General features: G+C 42.9%; 1 protein-coding gene across 1 annotated transcript in view; it reads right to left on the bottom strand.

Annotated features, from left to right (window-relative positions):
• The window catches only part of ANXA2 (annexin A2), a 45395-nt gene extending 27882 nt beyond the window's left edge, over positions 1-17513 (bottom strand). Inside the window, exon 1 of the mRNA XM_089671346.1 lies at positions 17394-17513. The gene's annotated coding sequence lies outside the window, so the exon portion shown is untranslated. The remainder of the gene's footprint in view (positions 1-17393) is intronic.
• Between the last annotated feature and the right edge of the window lie 3516 nt (positions 17514-21029).

Below are 21029 nucleotides of genomic sequence, written 5' to 3'. Positions count from 1 at the left end.
CAGTGTAGAATCCATCCACAGAATTATTGTTTTTATCAAAGGATTTCACAAAGCTATACAGAAACCCAATCAAATAAAATGTATGTGCAAAAGCTCTATAGAGAATATTATTGTTAAAACAATGCCTGTGTGCGCCATCAAAATCAATGTTGGTGTGATCATCAGTTTTGGCAGAAATATTCCACTACACCCACTTGTTTTATGTTAACAAATTCTATTACAGGTCTAAGACCCCAATCATAGTAGCGGTGCCTGGCCAGATTTCTCAAACCCACATTGTTCTGTTCTCCTAGTTGTGCAACAGGACGTAATATGTCAGATCTGAGTAAGCCTGGGTTCACATACATGCGGTCCGGTACATCGCATGTGATGACACAGGAACTGTACCGCATTCCTGTGCAAATCACATGCAATTTGTGTGTGGTGCAACTGGAGCCATACATTTTGTATGGCTCTAATCACACTGCAGCCTCACCAAAAATGTGCAGGACCCTTTTTTCGGTCCACACTAGAATCAGATTGCATGGGTATTCACACCTATGCTATCCAATTCTACACATCGCACCGCGTTTTGTGGACAGTTTTCGGGGTGTTGTTATCTTAACATACACACCTGCAGCTGATCACATGAACGGGGTGCGATTCTGATGCAGTGCGGAATTGGCACAGAAAACGCTGCAAATTCCGGAGTGAACCCAGGCTAAATGACAGCTCTGAAGCCAGTAATAGATGATGCTATTTTCTTTCCTGCAACCATGGGGGATGCTGACCCTGCCAGGAGAGCACAGTGACTGTTAGAGGCAATAATTGCATGAAAAATCTGACAGGCTGGTTGTACCAAAGTTGTAGACAACCAATTTGGGTACAATCAGCCTTGCTCATTGATAGTTCTAATCTTGCCCAGTCCCTGCTGAACCAGCCAAGATTGAAACCATCTTTGGCCAGCTTTTTTCACAGAAAGCTGGTCCATTTTGACAATGTATAGTCCTTACTGGTCTATTCACACCAGGTGCAGGACTGAATTGGGTGACTATTCTAGTACAATCCCCCACAAGACATGGCATATTGCCTTGTCTTCTTAGCTGGCCGGTTCACACCGACTGTGTTGCAGTGGAGAGCACTGAAAAAAGTACTGCAGGGTGTACTTTTTTCCCATCGTAGTGCAAGGCAATCCACTGCCTTATACCGCACCATGGCCGATAGAACTGTGTGACATTTCACTAACGCTTGCTTAAAGAAAAAAAAAAAAAAATGAACATTGTGATGCACCGCAATTGTCTCATCAGCACTGCAGGGATTCCACTACATCACACACCACTAGCTGTGTTGTAGTGTAGCTGCTGGTGTGAATAGACCCCAAGAGGTTTTCATGAATAATTCTACTTGATAGTCCTCCAAAGCTGGCCATACATGGCTCAAATGCTGGCAGATTCCTACTACATCATACGATTTGAGCCTTCGGTGTGCCCTTGCTGGTACTGCCAGCTCAACAAACTTCAACTAAAGCATCGAAGAGGACAATTTTCAGCCATTGCATCCAACCATAAAAAAACAAAAACACTGATTTGGTATCAAGCAGCTGCAAGTTTTAGAAGTGGAGATTCCTCCATCCAAGTTTCTTAGATTAGATGGAATAATACATTTTCTTCTGCTCAGCCTGTGGGCTGAATGAGAGAATCCATGTGAGCATTGCTTGCCTTAGGTCAGCCATAGATGGATCACAGTTCAGCAGGAACCGGACAAATTTCTATTATCTATGGGCAGGCTGGTTGTACTGAAGGTAATCCATCGATCAACTTCAGTACAACCAACCTGTCGGGTTCTTTTCGAAGATCACTGCCAGGGGCTATAGACACCAACAGAGATCATTGTATTGTGGTGGCAGAGAAACCTCCTGCTGTCTCAATACAATATTGCTGAGGGAGGGATTCCCATTCTCCCCAACAGCATTGACTGTGTTGATGGGGGAATCTAGCTATTTTCTTTCCTTTCACCCATGGAAGAAAAAAATTGTATCATTTATGGCTTGCCTTAGTGTTCTGCTGATTGCCTGATCAGTGTGATGAGAAAGTGTAACCACACAGATTACTATGAGTAAAGGGCTCTATAATATATAACAGTTGCGTCATACTGTAAAATGTTCTGATGTACAGTTAGCCCAGGGACGTACAGAATTTATCTGAAGGATTCCACACACAAAATTAGGAATGACCCCCCTTATTTTCTGGATTTGTTTTTCAAATGTGACATGCAGATAAATAAAATACATAAAAATGTCTGTGCTATCAAACAATATATAGTAAAACACCAGATGCTGCTCAAATAAAGTGCTTTAAAACACCAATGAAAACTATATAGCAAAGGAATTCCAGTACAATCTGTGCAAAATTCTCTGAAATCTGTGCATCAGTATAAATAATTGTTTCATAAAATCTGTGCTCTCACATAACCAATACACAATGTTGAATTGAGCAGATACAAACGAAACCAAAAGTCTTTACATAAAATCCCGATCTTCTGTCTTCTTTTGCAATCACCTCTTGTGAAATACACTCCATACAAAAGGGAAATCATGCCCCCCCCCCCCCCCCCAGTGCTCATGTAGATAATGTCTGATATAAGAAGGCACTTCTCTTCCCTGCACTGAATGAGACATAACCGGTGGTTGTAGCTACAGTCCACATTTTTGTGGGTTTTTTCTCTTCTATTTGCTGAAGATACTACATTAAAAGTACAAATAAATAATATTTATTACCTTGGCATAAATGGTGCGATTTTTAAAAAAAAAATCATATTATAATAAAAACAGAAATAAAGAAAAAAGAAATGCCGCACTCAGATGCCGACTGCCTTATAATTGGTTTAGGAAAAAGGAAGCATCTGATTGTATTGTGTTATCTGGATAGTTGTCATGATAATCCAGTAATGTTTGCTGCTGAGACTAGGCAGCTATTCCCCTGGGAATGAGTTATGGTGCCATGATGGAGCAGCTGACGGACATAAACTGGATGAAACACAAAGTAGACATATATGCCCCAATAACATGAAAAAGAGGAGAATAATTCCAGCATCGCTAGCAACTCCCAGGCTTTATAGAGCTTCAGTAGAAGAACAAGTGATTCTGAGCACTGGGAATGCTGGCTATTGTACATAGGTTATTCATCTAGTTACAAATACTCTACACAACTAGGTGATAAACATTTTATTCCCATTGAGAAATGGAAAAAACACTGTACAGGGGCCATATCAACATGTTGGGTACCCACGTGAGAGGAGACCATGGGCGTCTGTCTGCCATCTGCATTAAAGTGTTACTAAACAGTAAAATCCATCTGTATATGCAGTAAAGCATGCTTGTTATACTCACTGTGGAACCTAAGGGGTTAATCCTCTGCATTGTGTAAAAAGGTTGTTTGATCCTGTCTTCTCTGATCCTCCCCTTCTTCCACTGTCCCCTATCCATCTGCTGATGGCACAGAGATCTAGGAGGCATTCTGCACATGCTCAGTTTAGTGTGTATTGCTAGAGCATTTTTTTTCCTTTGGGAGGGTGCATGTGATCAGCACAGGGCCAATCAGCACTGTTCAGATAGGGAAGGGGGGGTGTCAGGGGTTATGCAGCCTCATAGGACAGTCAGAGGAGAATGAACGCTCCTCCTACAAGCTTTACCCAGTGTTCAGCTGGACACTGATAGAAGTCACAAGACTGTTATACACTGCTGTTGAAAAAAAGGGATTTAGCAGTTTATATTTACTATAATAATTGCATTTCAATGTTCTTTGAGACACCAGATCCAGTATAGTGAATGCAAGGTCATGGGTTTAGTAACACTTTAAGTCATCTGCCCAATTATGACCAGCCCACTGCAACAAGAATTCATCTATACTTCCTTTCTGCAGGATTATTTTACATTACGTGGTCATTAGAAGCTGCATGTCATAAAGCATGAGTCATTAATAAATGAGATCTTTGATCTATGTTGATAAAGAAAAAGGTTGGCCAAGATGTTTTTTATGTTGCTGCACGAGCCGAAGTTTAGTCACAAATAAAACAAAAATCAGCACAAGGGGCATTGCTTACAGTCAATAGGATGTGTCCCCTGTGCTGCTGGCTGTAAGATTAGTTCAAATCTTCACCTCCAATCTCAACCTTTGCCTCTGCCATCATAATCTTGGTGCTGCAGGAGTTAACAGAGCTGACAGAACTGTGACAGGCACTCATCAAGAGTATTGATATGTCCGCCCTTTCCACCCCCCTTCTTCAATCATAGAAGCTGAAATATTGCTTCTATGAATGGAAAAGGCAGACCTTTCATTCACCCCCCACCCCCCGACTTCCATTCATAGATCCCATTTCATTCACAGAAATGGTTTTGGAAAATAAGCTGGAATCCTGTGCTTCATGATATTCAGGGTAATAGCTCCATAGAAAAGGTGAGCAACAAGGAAATCCCTTCCATTATTAGGCTACGTTCACACGGTGCAACTCTGCGAGCCACGTTTGCTCGGGCATGACAGCTTATTCATGGAATGGGCTGCCAGGCCTGGTTTTCATGCAGGAAAAAGGCTCCTGCACCATTTTTAAACCACAGTGGCCAAGAAATTGCATTGATGGTTCCCGCCGCACCCACAAACGCACTGATGTTTTAGATGTGTGTGGTTGCCATTAACACTGAATGGCAGCCCTGTGCATCTGTAAAGAGCAATGCGTTTTGGCTCCGGGTGCAGGAACAACTGTGATTCCCTCACCCACAATAGTGAGAACCTAGTCTTAAAGCAGAACTCCAGGCAAACCGTTACATTTACATGCGAAATATGCATTTTAAAACTCCCTCACCTGTCAAAGAATTTGTAATTCTGTTCAGAACGTTTTGTGATTCATTCAGCACAGAAAGGTCAGGTACTCCCGATCTCTACAGACTTCATTGTCATTGAATAATACAGCCTGGTCTAGGATGGTTATAGGACTATCAATGATCCTGTAAGAAATCATCACTAATCCCTCTCCAGAAGCTCTTGTGTATGATGGGCTGCACTGTGTTATATACCAGAGCCTGACCAGCTTACAAATATACTGATAGAAGGTTAGAGGAAGCGAACATCAAGATTATTCTTGCTGGCTGTATGCAAAAAAATAAATGTTTTAATAAATCCATAACCACATTAAATTTTCCTTTTTACCCACTTCCAGTCTGGCCCATGTAGATAAACGGGAGGACGGGAGCGCTGCCGAAGCGGGTGGATGTTTCTAATGCCTGGGCGCGTACCCTGGGAGCGCACGGCACCGCAATCGGTTCCCACTGTGTCCTCCAGACACAGCAGAACACAGATTGCTGTACGGGACCTCTGTGTGAGATCCCGATTCATGTGATCACTGATTGACCAGTCAGTGATCACATGAATAGTAGTAAACAAGATGTCACTTCCTGACATCATTGCTTACTACTAGTGAAATCTGTGAATGATCACAGAGGTCACATGGTACAAGGCTATTTACAACAGTCTTGTACCATGTGACAAGCTGTGACCAATCACAGCTCTGACAGTATTTCTCAATGGCTGCAAGAATGCAGCCAGAGAGAAGGAGAAATGATTGCTTTTATGGGTGTAAAAGCAATCAGTGTAGTAAAAAAAAAAAAAAAAAATCTTCATCACCCCCCACAAGTAGAACAGTGTCATTATGGTGACATAGATTATTTATTTGCAAAACTTTATAAGAAAAACACTTTTTTTTTCTCAAAATGTTTGGACCTTTTCATTTATATAGCAAAAATATAAAAATCCAAGTGGTGAATAACACCACAGTGATGACAGTATTTCTCAATGGATGCAGGAATGCAGCCAGAGAGAAGGAGAAATGATTGCTTTTACAGCCTTTATGGGTGTAAAAGCAATCAGTGTGAAAAAAAAAAATCTTCATCACCCACAAGTAGTACAGTGTCACTATTGTGACACTGTACTGCTAGGGTGACAGTATTAAGAAAAAATATAAAAACATTTAAAAAAATTTAAAAAAAATGTTTTGAAAAATTATAATTTTTGGTTCTAAATTTGGGTTATTTTTTTTACTAAAAAGACAGATGAATACATTTTGGCCAAGATTTATGAAGAAAGACTATTTATTTGCAAAATTTTATAATAAAAACACTTTTTTCTAAATTTTTGGACTTTTACATTTATATAGCAAAAAAATCCCAGTGGTGAATAAATACCACCAAAATAAAGTTGTATCTGTTTAAAAAAAAAAAAAAATAAAAACACATGGGTACGGTGTTGCATGACCGTGCAATTGTCATTCAAAGTGTGATAGCACTGAAAGCTGAAAATTGGCCTGGACAGGAAGGGGGTGAAAGTGTGCAGACTTGAAGTGGTTAATATCTGCCAGGACCCTACATACTCTACATGTAATGAGCCCAATACCACAACCAAAGCCTTGCAGTGCCTATGAATGGTGTGACCTTATCAGTACCTATTGTAGGATATGACACCTATGTTCTGCCAGGACTTGTTTGCTATGTGGAAGTGTCCTTATGAGCACTCTCCCAACCATATACTACTACAAGGCTAACCTGTTAATCCATTAAAGCTTACAGCGGTTTGCCTCATCTGCAAAACAAAGATTAATGACTACCCATACTTCTACATTATGGCTCCATGCACACTAGCGTTTCTTTAAGCTCCTAGAAATTATCAGCATTTATTTTTCTGCTCCTTGAAGCTAAACAGTGTTATCCTATATGTCCTTGCTCAATATTTTAGACTAGTATTGTTTTTGGGAGAGTTTTTCCAGCAGAAAATTAAAAAAAAAAAAAAAATGCTGGACAACTTTTTTTCTACCTTTTTATTTTTCTACATGTACTGTAAAAACACTAATACTAGGACAACGCTCCTAAACACTACTACAAGCCGGCACAAAAACGCTATTACCAGTGTTTTCCATCCAGCTTTTTCCTTCTAGTGGTTTTTTTTGAGCTGATAAAAACCACTACTGTACATAGAGCCTTCACTACAATTACCGAGAGTAATGAGGTCAATAGTCATCTACTCCAGACATTTTGGTTGGAGTGGGTGATAATCTCATTTTGTCTGGACCCTCAGGACACATCATAGACCACTTTCAGGGGAAATGATGATTGGATAGAAAAATGCGACTGATCAATATTGTTTTCCCCTAGATTATTAGTACTGGTGGTGTCTCGAGTGTCTTACCACTATTCCTCACAATAAACATTCACAGATGACCATTCAGCACAAGCACGATTTTTTTTCCTATTTTTTTTTCTGGGGAATATCTTATAGCTGGATTCCAAATACAAGACAGCTACTGTGGCCTCAGCTGTGACTAGGAACACCACCGTGGCCTCAGCTGTGACTAGGAACACCACCGTGGCCTCAGCTGTGACTAGGAACACCACCGTGGCCTCAGCTGTGACTAGGAACACCACCGTGGCCTCAGCTGTGACTATGAACACTAGGAACAACACCGTGGCCTCAACTGTGACTAGGAACACCACCATGGCCTCAGCTGTGACTAGGAACACCACCATGGCCTCAGCTGTGACTAGGAACACCACCGTGGCCTCAGCTTTGACTATGAACACCACTTCATCTAATTTGATTAAGAGCTCAGCCATGGAGGAGATTTTTCTTTCTATAGCAAAGCATTCCAAACCCAGCCAAATGCTTTGTACTGTAAGTTATTGGTTGCCCTCCATTATCCAGCTTTAATTGAAGCTGGCTATACATGGATCAAAATGTGTCTGGTTCAGCAAGGACCGGCTAAATTTTGGTTCATGTATGGGCAGGGATGTTGTACAGAAGTTGACCTACTGATCAACTTCTGTACAACCACCCTGTTGGATTTTCTCCACTTGATCAGCACTGCAGCCATATCCAGCAGCACTGATCAGAATATTCTGATGGCAAGGAAGTATCCCAGGAGTCAGAGTGCATGAACTCAGTGAGGAGGATTCCCCCATCCACATCAAGTGTGTGGATGGGAAAATCGAGTCTGTTTTTTTTCATTCAACCTGCTGGTTGAAAAAAATAAAAAAAATTATATATATTTTTTTTTTTTTTATACAATGACATCTATGGGTTGCTTTAAGCCATCATACATGTTACAATTTGAACATGAAATCAACTTTAGATTTACCACAACTATGTCGTATGGAGGAGCAACCTAAACTATCCGAACAATCAGGCAGGCTCTTGCAGTACATAGTTGTTAGTAAATCCAAAGTAGATTGTACAACCAGATTGCAGTGTGTGGTGAGCATTATTTATAATGCTGCCATATGATAAGCAATGTTAGCAGATGATAAAGCAGACCAAATCATTGCTTATTTTTTTTACAATAGTTGGGTGAAAATGTCTATATAGTATAGAAAGTCTACAGGGCTGTTTACAAAACCCTTCCCACGTGGTATAAAATATTTATTTCAGCAATCAGAATCTATTCAGAAATCAGTGATCAGGAAGACAGAGGGACGGATTTACTAAAACTGGAGAGTGCAAAATGTGGTGCGACTCTGCATAGAAACCAATCAGCTTCCAGGTTTTATTGTCAAAGCTCAAAAGGATAAGTTCACATATTGATAAAAAATAATAAATGCACATATTTTTGCAGGTAAAAAAAACAAAATAAAAACGTGCATTTATTATTTTTTGCTGCAGGAGCCAGGAAAGCCTTGCACCGGCGATCAGCGGATCACAGATGCCATACAGGTCTCCTGCAGATCGGTCAGTGTATCTGCTTTCCTGTACGGGATCTATGGGCAAGCAGATACACCGACAGGAAGATTCAATGAGCGCCGTGCAAATTAAAGCGGTCGTAAATTGGAGTTCATTCATTCACAGAACCATATTTTTTAAAAATATGACAGTTGGCGGGGAGGAGAAGATTCCCCACTAGTTGTCAAAGTGGGGGATTGGTGGGGAACGGGGGCAGGTGCTTTCATAACATGTTGTACTCTGAATATGGGTGTAACATGTTATGAAAGGTGAACTTATCCATCAATTGAACAAGCTGAAGTTAGAAGCAGATTGGCTACCATGCAGATTTAGCACACTACACTTTTAGTAAATCAACTCCAGAGTGTTCAGGATGCAGTGCAATTAGTAAATGATTGACAGACCTTGACAGAACGGGCGCTGTTCTCATTAAGGATTTGTCAGAACAAGTCCAGTGTATACACCCAACACACTTCTTTTCCCATCATAGCCAATTCTTTGCTGTACACAAAGAGAGTGATCGGTTCAGCATAGAGGCAGATATAGCATGGACAATAAAGGAGAAACCCCTAACAGGGAGCCCCTACATGAAGAAATATACTATTTTATTTATTTCAGGCATTTCTAGAGTGTAGGCAGTTTACACAGAGCTTTTACATACTGTACATTCACTACTTCAACTGACATACCAAAAGCAGAGTGGAGCAAATTCAGCACTAAAGAGCTATGCACTAATGTGATGGCCCAACATCATCATTTGTCTTCAGGAATTCCGGAAAGCCATTATGGATTTCCTTAGTATAAAATCACTGATCACTTGGAATGCACCCAGACCCCCCCCCCCCCCCCCCTCACTTCACTATCACTTTCTAGATCTGCTGGGTAAGTACACTGGACTATAGACAGGATATGAGATCATTCTGATTTTTTCTACTAAAATAGAAAGGTTTTGTACAATTTTGCAGGTCAGATTTATCATGTTTAGAGAATGATATTTGCTGGGCAAATTGCCTCATCTTTGTCTAGGGACTGCACTGGGTCTAAAACGGTGAACAGACCTAAGGCTGAATGTGGAAGTTACACAGAACACACCCTTATAGTAGGGCAAGTTCCAGACTGCAGGGATATATCCTCATTAAGTCTAGGGGTAGAGGAATAAGTTGTAATACTTGCCTTTTCCCTCGCTCCAGCGGGCTTTGGGTGCTTACCTAATGTTCCAGGGTGTGGGCTCTTGCTGTCCTGATGTACAATGCAGGGCTATTGGTCCTGCATTGTACTTGATGACATCAGCGTGTGACTGCTGGCCAGAGCACCTTAGAGAAATCAGGGACTATTGACACAGATGAGGGGAGCCTGCTGGATCGAGGAATACGAGAAGCATTACACCTTATTCCTCTTCCCCTAGACCACACGTCATACTTAAATTCCCCCTTACCTGTAGTACTGCAGTCTTTTGAAAACACATTTTTTGAAACAACACCAGGAGAATCCAGTATTGTCCCACTGAAATCCACTGTTTGGGTGACATATACCGGGTCCTGTGCCGCCATCTTGGTTCTCTTAGGTTAGCTGCTGGCAAAAAAAGTGTAATTCTGTCTGGGAAGGGAAGAGGGTGTTTAAACAGAACCAACGCCCTTTTGGGGGGTCAAGTTCTCCTTTCATGAACATTTAACCCTTGCACTGTGGGGGCACCAACAAAAGGGTTGCTTTTTGTTTAATCACAGAATTTGTTTTTTAATCCAGTATTGCTTTGGTGTACCTGCCCAACTCCCTGGGAATAATCGGATGGACTGATAATGTAAATTGCAATACATAATAGCAATTCTCAAACACTCACTGGGGACTTCCTTACATATGTAAAACCAGCTTTGAAAGTCTGAACGTGTCTTGTTAGTACAGGATGCAGAAAGAGATGCACTGGTTTAGGAAGTGTACCCTCATTGACTTTGAGGTCCTTTCTGGACTCAGAAACTTAAATGAAGGTAAATAGTTCACTTATGAATTTAGCATAGCTGCATTGTTTGCTGGGTAGCATTTGTAGTTCACCGTTTGGTTTCATTTGTTAACCTGGAATTGCTATTTAATAATACTGAGAATGTTCTCTCTAGCTCCTCATAGACCGTTTACTTTGCTTTTCTACCCACTTCTGCAACAGAAGATCCCCACTGGACATCTCTTTTTTTGGCTTGGCTTACGGCCGATCACATTTTTTTTTCACCTACATATGCGGGCATCTCCCCCTGTACTTCCCTTTGGGGACAACCCTTGACTAAGAGCTTTTGGACCATCCAGACTTTTCTTGGCGGATTTCCACTACCGGGGAAGGGGGGGGGGGCGTCACTCACATCTTGCACCTCTACGCTGGGAACTCTTTCCTCTCTTTTGAACAGATATCCCCAATATATTTATTTTCAATTATCCACTTATACAGAATGCTCTACATGCCCAGTTTGGAACTTTCTCAATTCCTACTTTGGCTCCCCTGGCTATGGAACAGACCTTGTTTGCAGAAGATCACACTAAGCTGACCACCAAGTTTTACCAAACCCTTTGCACTCTCCTTCCAAAAATGAAATTTATGAGATTTATTCCAGACCTTTTTGAGGATAATTGAGAGAAATCAACAAATACTTGGTTTACCAACGTAATTTATTTATTTCAGGCACTTATATAGCGCCGTCAATTTACGCAGCGCTTTACACATATATATTGTACATTCACGTCAGTCCCTAACCCTCAAGGGGTGTACAATCTAAGGTCCCTAACTTACATTCATACATACATATACTAGGGACAATTTAGACAGGATCCAATTAACCTACCAGCATGTCTTTGGAGTGTGGGAGGAAACTGGAGTACCCGGAGAAAACCCACGCAGGCACAGGGAGAACATGCAAGCTCCAGGCAGGTGGTGCCATGGCTGGGATTCGAACCAACGACCCTAGTACTGCCAGGCAGAAGTGCTAACCATTTAGTCACTGTGCTGCCCACATAATCAGTACAGCAGACAAAGTTATATAATTTATATTTAATTAATCTGCAAATTAGCACACAGATACAAAGTACAAGAGAGCCTGAGAGTTCAGAACAAACGCAAAAAGAAAAAAGGCGTATACAGCATTGGCAAAAAAAAAAAAGGGAAGAACAAAGACAAGGCACAGATATACACAACACACATGACCATACACACATCCCCACCCCTTTACCTCCAGACCAAGATTTAAACAAAGAAACACATAGAGCAGCACCGCAGGAGACAATATTTTAAGGAGGGCACATCTAAGCAAGAGGCCATGGATGATTCCAGCCAAATTTTATGAATTTTTTTTAGGGCATGTTCTGTTTTGTACTTTGGCAATTCTGCATTGATCATACGGAAAACCTATGTTAAAACATGAAAAGGAAAGATTTTCCCTTTTGAATAATATAAATTTCCTTGCTTGAAAAACATATCAACCGATACATAATGCATTCATGATCCAGCTGGACAGAGTTATTCAGGATTCCAAGAAAGCACACTTCTAATGTTCTGGGACCAGAAACCCGAGGGTAGACTCTAGTGTGGTGAATAAAACATCCCAAAAGATTGGGAATTGAGGGCTTGACCAAAGAAATGTGATATAGAGTAGCCGGAGAGCATCCACGTGTAATGCAGAGTGTGAAGTAAGGTCCATACAATGTAGCCTGTGCAATTCACACAGCCCCCATATACCCAGATATACAAGGTCCTAAGCTGGCCATAGAGAGATCGAAACTAGGCAGGTTCAGCAGGAACCAGCCAAATTTGGTTCCATCCATGTTCAGTCTGGTTGCACTGAAGTCAATCTACCAATTGACTTCAGCACAACCAGCCTGTCAGGTTTTTATTTTTGCACGATCAATGCCGGTGGCTATAGCTGCCAGCAGAAATCATTGTATTCTGACGGCAGGGAGGTTGAAGGAAAGAAAGTTGCATAATCTATGGTTGGCGTTAGGTTAGAAGATCATAGCTGCAGTGGGCTAGCCATACACCCAGACTGGACTAACATAACATGGAATATAAGATTCCTAAAGAGCATGAATGGAGGAATCACCTCTATTAGCGATTGTATTCATACAGCCCCAGTACCTGCGGCTACCTGAATACCCCAACACTGACTGGCTGCGATCAATGTCCAGATATCTGGTGCGGACAGGGCCACCCACTGCTTTGATTAGGGCCGATTCAGCAGTAACGGGCTTTAGTGCCAGCCCGGGCTGATCTATACTCATACAAAGCAAGAGCAAGCCATACGTGTAGTAAATAGAACAAATGGCAGTATGACAAGTGCAGCACTGCCTACAAAAAGTGGTTAAATGAAAACCCATGCGGAGTAATGTAGCTGCATAGATAATAGCTACAAAAATATTTTATTTTTGATTTTATTATGATTTGTTCACTGTGTCAATGTCTTATGTGATCAAATAAAATATTTTTGTAGCTATTATCTATGCAGTTACATTACTCTGCATGGGTTTTCAATTAACCACTTTTTGTAGGCAGTGCTGCACTTGTCATACTGCCATTTTTTCTATTTAGTATCATAAGTTTATAAATCCACATTTATATTGTAAGTGAGACGGAGATCTCACTATGACATGGATATATGTGTCAAATTAGGTGGCTTTTTTCTTTTTCTTTTTCTTTTCCGTAAGTGTAGTAAGTCTGCTTTTGAAGAGGCCCCCGTGTCTCTGTACATTGCCTTCTACATATCAAACATCACATAATCAAATCATCCGAAAACCAGCTGAGCGATCATTCTCCCACAGAAACTATTTGTAATGCTCCAGATTTCTCACAAATCATTTCCAGAAATCCACGAAGTTTAGAAGCTTCTAGAACAGTTCTGCATTAAAATATTCCTATTCTGTGGCTGGAATCCTGCCTGGGCATGTTACCAAGAGGGTTAACGCTTGCGATGGGAAATGATGTATGTGTGAGCTCCCTTCATACAGAGAGGTAAAATGTGCCAATTCGTAACTTGGGTGTGGCTGACATTACTATAATAGTCTGTTCTTCTCCATCCATGCCGAGCTGAGCTCACGTCCCGCAGTCTGGGGGCTGCTAGAGAGTTTCACAAAAGCAGCAATAAAAAGAGAAGTCTTCAGAAGGCCGAAACGCAGACATTTTGGAGGAGATGCAGACTTTATATACATGCACTTTTATGTTGTTTGTTAAAATGTTCCCGCCTTATGATTATTCAGTATAAAAGCTCAGAACACAACGTAATAAACTCCTATGCATAATCAACGAAGGTATCAGATCTACAGAAAATCTTTCTGGGTTTGAGCCGGTTAAACCGCCCACTCGATGGTTGAACGTGAAGCAAGCTCATGGGAGGCACAGTGCCAGCTTGTATCTCATTCTGCCACACCTATCCTGCTCAGTCACTCCACTTTTCTCTGCGGTTCTGTAACACTGGCAGACTATGCGAAGATATTCAGTGCACCCCTCCTTTCCGGGAAAGAGACAATATATGTAAATATCTAGGCAAGTCCTCTGCATTGTACACTGACCACACTTTAATGGATGGACACAAGGTGGTCATACACAGCTTGAATTTCAGCAGATTCCTCCTGAATCGAGCAGAATTTGAGCTGTGGGTGGCCCTGTCTGCACCACCTGGCTCAACAATTGTGAAGAAAATAAAACTGAAGGAGTAGGGTGTAAAATCAGTCAGCAGAACAGTGACTGCAACCAATCAGATGCAGGCAATTTTTGGGTACTCAGACAGCTGTGGTTGTCTGAATACAATAGCTGGCAAGGGAAATTCCTCCATTCACACAGAGTTTAGTACGGATGGAGGAAACTATGATTTCTGAACGAGGGAAATCTAGCGGTGTATAGCCAGCTTTACTATGAAAGAGATAGCAATTAATGATATATTAAGGCCGGCCATACATGGGTCGATCGACTGATTTTTCATCCGAGAATCGGACCTAAGAATAAATCGGCAGATTTTCGCTCTGTTACTGGGTCAATGGCACCAGCCGATTTTCATGGTTCCTCCCCTTTTCGGTGATCGGACATGTTGGAAAATTTGTGAAAAACGACCGATTTTCAACTCAATGATGGTCAAATCGTACGATCATTTTTCCGAAAAGAATGTTATATGGAGTGAACTTTATGACTTGGTCGGCCGATTTTCGAAATCAATGATGGCACCAATCAGAGTGAACATTTCTGATTTTTGAACTAAAAATTGTTCGGAATTCAAACCATGTATGGCCATCATAATAACATGCAGACATGTTTCTATTGGATGGAATTTGTTCATTCCCAGGAATACAGCTCCTGATCTCAGGCATATGAACACAGCGTACTATTACAGTGCTTACCCCTCCCTTAACAATAGCTCAGAAAACAGATCCCCCATCCCTTTCAACACCCAACCCCTTCAACCAACGCCCACCCCCCCCCCCCCCACTACTACTACCACCACCTTCTCTTGATCCTTCCTTGACCCTTCCCTACCCCCACTTCCTACTCCCCTCCCCTCTTCCCTTCCGCACTTGTACTACTCTCCCTTGACCCTTCCCTTATAATTTTTTGCTTCCTCTTTCTTTCCCTAAATATCTTCTCTACTTTCCACCCCCCACCTCACTTGGATCTATGGATAATGAGGTGTGTCTATTTCAAGTACAAGAAACCATATCAACAGTGATGTATTATAGAGTTATTTATTGAACATGGTAACATTCCCTGCATGCATGGGTCATAGATCTCTGTACTGGCATACATGTAATCAGCAGGTTTCTGACATCACATCTGTATCCTACATAAATGTATACAGGAAAAATCTATTTATAAAATGTACTTCTATAGTATAAATACAAGTAAATAAAAATCCTGTATAATAATAACGTAAACAGTATAAAACTTGTATACAAATAGGACAGATAATAATAATAATAAATAATAACATAATATAGTAAAAACAATAAAGAATTTCCAAAATAAAAAAAGGGATATGTAGGGATGGCACCCAATTTATTTTGCAGAGGTATTGCAGCCTGATGAAACTAATGGAGGGCACCCATAAAAGATGAAGGGACAAGAATCCGACACATACAATGTACATGGCACATATTATCATTCACACTTTGCTTTTAAGGTGACAGTATAAGGTGTAGGACTTCCAGTATGAGAATGAATGACCCAGCCCTGGTGAGACGAGGCATGTGCAGGACAGCCCAGGACCAGTGTCTATTAGATATGGGCACTGCTAGTGATGATGTGAATGGACAGCATGTGTACATTGCTGGTGCTATAAATATTTGTAATAAATCACCAACGCTGTTTTCTGCATATTTTAGAGGATCAGATCATTTTGTACAATATTCTCAAATTTGATAAAAGTCCCAATTTGCCGTGAACTTTTCTCTGCACATTCCAGGACTGAACTCTGCAGACTATACAGTTCTGGAGCCCCCAGATGTGAGATTGATGAATGAACACAGAAATGAATGGACACATCAGGGTGGGGTGAGTGAATAAGGCAATCCCTTCTACTAGATGAAGACATTTGCTGATTCATATGTCACAGCCCCCACCCCCCATTCACACAGGACCACTTGTCCTCCTGCAATCTGCACCCCAAATCTGGAGTGACCTGGGGTCACCAGGCTACACAGAACACTGCACTGCAACAGGTATACACATGTGAAGAACAGACAGGGATGAGGAGGAAGGGTGCAGCATCCACCAATGAACAGACACACACGTACAGCATTAGAAATGATAAATAGTGTACAGCGCCGTGACATTGATTTTTTTCAAGACCCCCACATCTCCCCCCAGGTCAGGCTGTCCAGTGAATAGTATGGGTGGTATTATCTGGTCCCAGTGATCAGTGAGTAGCATGGGTGGTAATAGCTGGTCCCAGTGATCAGTGAGTAGTATGGGTGGTATTAGCTGGTCCCAGTGATCAGTATGGGTGGTATTAGCTGGTCCCAGTGATCAGTATGGGTGGTATTAGCTGGTCCCAGTGATCAGTATGGATGGTATTAGCTGGTCCAGGTGATCAGTATAAGTGGTGTTAGCTGGTCCCAGTGATGGGTGAGTAGTATGGGTGGTACTAGCTGGTCCCGGTGATCAGTATGGGTGGTATTAGCTGGTCCCAGTGATGAGTGAGTAGTATGGGTGGTATTAGCTGGTCCCAGTGATCAGTATGGGTGGTATTAGCTGGTCCCAGTGATGAGTGAGTAGTATGGGTGGTACTAGCTGGTCCCGGTGATCAGTATGGGTGGTATTAGCTGGTCCCAGTGATGAGTGAGTAGTATGGGTGGTATTAGCTGGTCCCGGTGATCAGTATGGGTGGTATTAGCTGGTCCCAGTGATGAGTGAGTAGTATGGGTGGTACTAGCTGGTCCCGGTGATCAGTATGGGTGGTATTAGCTGGTCCCAGTGATGAGTGAGTAGTATGGGTGGTACTAGCTGGTCCCGGAGATCAGTATGGGTGGTATTAGCTGGTCCCAGTGATGAGTGAGTAGTATGGATGGTACTAGCTGGTCCCCGTGATCAGCATGGGTGGTATTAGCTGGTCCCAGTGATGAGTGAGTAGTATGGGTGGTACTATCTGGCCCCAGTGATCAGCATGGATGGTATCAGCTGGTCCCAGTGATGAGTGTGATTAGTATTACCTGTTCCTGTGCCGCACTATGCCGGGTGTAATGGGAACTCCTCCGGTCTCACCAGCGCTCTGAGCTCTCCTGTCACCGGGCGTGGCATTTAACAGGCGGCCACGTGGAAGTCTAGCCCAACTCCGGAGAACACCCCTCTGTGCCCGCCCTGATCACCGCCGCAGGCTCCCCCCACATTTTCCGTTATGGAGCATCCGGGGCTCTCTGTCCGCTGTCCATCGGGACTGCTCCAACTTAGAGTGGGGGGAGAGCTCCAGTACAAAGGAAAGGTGCAGCATCTGTACATGGAGCGGAGATCTCACCGTCCTGTCTTGTGTATTAGAATATCTCCATACATATACAGTGCCATCATCACCAATAAGGTGGTGTAGTGTGCCAAGTCCGATTAACCTGGTCATCCTCCAGGAGTATCGTGATTTTTCCTGAACAAAGTGATTGGGAACTGAAGTAAAGAGAACACTTTTTTTTTTTTTAGAGTAAGAGTGTTAGAATCTCGGTCAGGTTTTATTTCCCTATAGGTGTCCCATTGGTGAGATTTCATTATTCTTGGTAGTCGCTGGAACAAGTGTCCCCATTGGCAGATTTCCTCTCCATTCCTTTTCTGGTGACAACCTACAGATGGGGATTTTTCCACTTTCAGCAATACCAGTAAACAGGACAAACAGAAATGTTGAATCTCACTTGGTTGGGCACAGACAGTGAAACCTGACCGATCTTCTAATCCCTTTCTGCTCTATCCAAACTTTGAAGGAAAAAAAATATTGCCTTTAGTTATGCGGTCACATCAAGCCCTACTTTGAAATTGCGCGCCTTACGGTGAAGTCGCACAATTTCAAAGTCAGGGGACACACCAATTTCAGGTGCGATTTGCAAGACATCTGACGCGGAAGTCTATACAAATCACATGAAAAGTAATTCATGTACTACTGTAGAAATCGGTGCGGCTCTGGCCAAGTCAGAATCGCACCAATACGACTGCTGTAATTGCGGACAGTAGGATGTGACTTGGCATACAATTTGCAAATCGCATGCCAAGTCACACCCAGTGCGACCGGGGTGTTAACCTCTTGCTGACCGTGTGACGCATATACAGTATGTGGCACCAAAAAGTAGGTCTACTGACATTCATTTTCATGATAGCCAACCAGGGTCTTGATAAAGCACAGTGATCACCAACCCCCCCATAAGCAGCCAAGGGAAACAGAAAATGAATTGGTTTCTCCTGCGTGAGGAAATGGCAGCACCCCCGAACCATTTTCTGCCCAGCGTGGGTATATAAACGTCCTGCACAGAAAGCCGTTACCCTGGGTTCACACTAGGCTGCAGGCTGGTTGGGGTGCAGGAATCGCACCTGTTCCCACACCCGCAGCCGAATTGCACTGCTCTTTCTGAAGGCACCCCCACGCATCTCAGCCGCAGTGCAATCGCAGGTACGGGAATCACAGGTAAACCGCATTGTCAAAAACACCATGTGGTTTCCCTGCAGTTACATTTTTGAAAAAGCGCATGCAACTTTTTTTGTCCGGGACACGCGGCACAGCAGCCCATTTAAATGAATGGGCTGCAGTGCCTGAGCAAAGTCAGGCGGCATGGCCCACACTAGTGTGAACAGCGCCTTATACTAAGATCATGGCTGCAGCTGCAGGATCCTGACATCATGCTTTTTTTTAGCCGGCAATCACTTTCACGTAAAAGCGATCTCTTTTACTCCACAATAGGCAGGCCAGACAGCTGCCTGAAGAGGAGATGGAGAAACATCTGTTCCCTGATCTCCTCTGTGAAATGAACCCATAAGTGACAAGGATTTCAGGACTTCCATTTTCAGAGCTGTCATTTCCTGGCTGTTGCAGGCAGGGAGCAGTTGATCAAACACAGCCTGTGCTTGATCAGCTGCTATGAAGGGCAGGGGAGACATCGGGGTCTTATAAACCCCTGATGTCTCCATGACGAGTACATGTTGTTGCCCAAAACTATCCCAAAGGGACTTGTTCGCCCCTTTGTGATAGCATTAAAGTTAAGTGAAAAAAAATACAATAAAAAATCCGCACCCCTGTCCACTTCACATACAGGCAAATGCACATGTAGATCCAGCACGCATACGTAAATGGCAACTGCACCACATATGTGAGGTATCACCACAAACGTTTGAATGAGACAATAATTCAAAGGCCATCAGTCACAATTAAAGCGATATTAAACGCTCATGCTTTTTTTGTAAAATAAACATTTTATACCTACCTGCTGTGTACAGTGATTTTGCACAAAGCAGCCTGGATCCTCCTCTTCTTGGGTCCCCCACAGGCTCTCCTGGCTCTTCCTTCCTGTCTGGTGCCCCTGCAGCAAGCAGCATACTATGGAGGCTCTATTCACACGCGGAGCTGCGCCTTGGCCCCCCTCCCTCTCTCCTCATTGGCTGACTGGCTGTGATTGACAGCAGTGGGAGCCAATGGCTCCCGCTTGCTGTCTCAGTCAATGAAGAGCTAGAGAGCTGGGACAGCTGAGGCTGTCTTGCACATCACTGGATCTCAATGGGGCTCAGATAAGTATTGAGGGGGCTGGAGGCACTGCTGCACATAGAATCCATGATGGTAAAAAACCTCAAGCCTTTACAACCACTTTAATTCTAAACTGATAACCTGAAAATACTTTTAAAGTGTCACCTATGGGGTACCATAATTTTTTGCCATTTCACAGGCATGCACAACTTAAATTCTTGACATGTTTGTCATCTATTTGCTCGGTGTAACATTATTTTACCAAAAAATGGGTATTGTGTTTCAGTGCACTAAAATTCATTAAAGTGTATTTTTTCCTGAAATTTTGCACTTGATAAATAAAGTGCAGGGTTCGGGAGTGTGCTACGTACAGAGTGCAGGATTTGGGAGTACGCTACGTACAGAGTGCAGGGTTCAGGAGTGTGCTACATACAGAGTGCAGGGTTCAGGAGTGCGTTACGTACAGAGTGCAGGGTTTGGGATTGCGCTATGTACAGAGTGCAGGGTTCAGGAGTGCGCTACGTACAGTGTGCAGGGTTCGGGAGTGCGCTACGTACAGAGTGCAGGGTTCGGGAGTGCGCTACATACAGAGTGCAGGGTTCGGGAGTGCGCTACATACAGAGTGCAGGGTTCGGGAGTGCGCTACATACAGAGTGCAGGGTTCGGGAGTGCGCTACGTACAGAATGCAGGGTTCGGGATTGCACTATGTACAGAATGCAGGGTTCGGGAGTGCGCTATGTACAGCGTGCAGGGTTTGCGATTGCGCTATGTACAGAGTGCAGGGTTCAGGAGTTTGCTGCATACAGACTGCAGGATTGAGGAGTGCCCTATGTACAGAGTGCAGGGTTGAGGAGTGCATATCTCACAAGCTAGTTTAAAACCAAAAATGGTTTACCCCCAAATTCTCCCCAACCCAACCCCCAATACAAAGTCCCCCTCCTTTCCCCTCCCCCTCCCGACCCAGAGCTCCCTTCCTTCCCTCCCCAAATCCTCTCTCTACCACTTAGAAAGTTTCAGAGACAGGAGCTATTGCAGAAGAGCGAGTACAGCTTACAGTATCAGTGAAGGTTGCTGCGCAGGCTTCAGGAGGAGCTACTGATTTGGGATTAGAGGGGCTACCCCTTCCTCCTCTGCTGTCAG

This window comes from Staurois parvus, unplaced genomic scaffold (genome assembly GCF_062004578.1).
Source record: "Staurois parvus isolate SC_StPar_1 unplaced genomic scaffold, SC_StPar_1.0 ptg000105l, whole genome shotgun sequence".
In the NCBI taxonomy this organism is placed as follows: Eukaryota; Metazoa; Chordata; class Amphibia; order Anura; family Ranidae; genus Staurois; species Staurois parvus.
The sequence above is the reverse complement of the archived record's forward strand: the minus strand, read 5'-3'. Positions and strand labels throughout refer to the sequence as shown.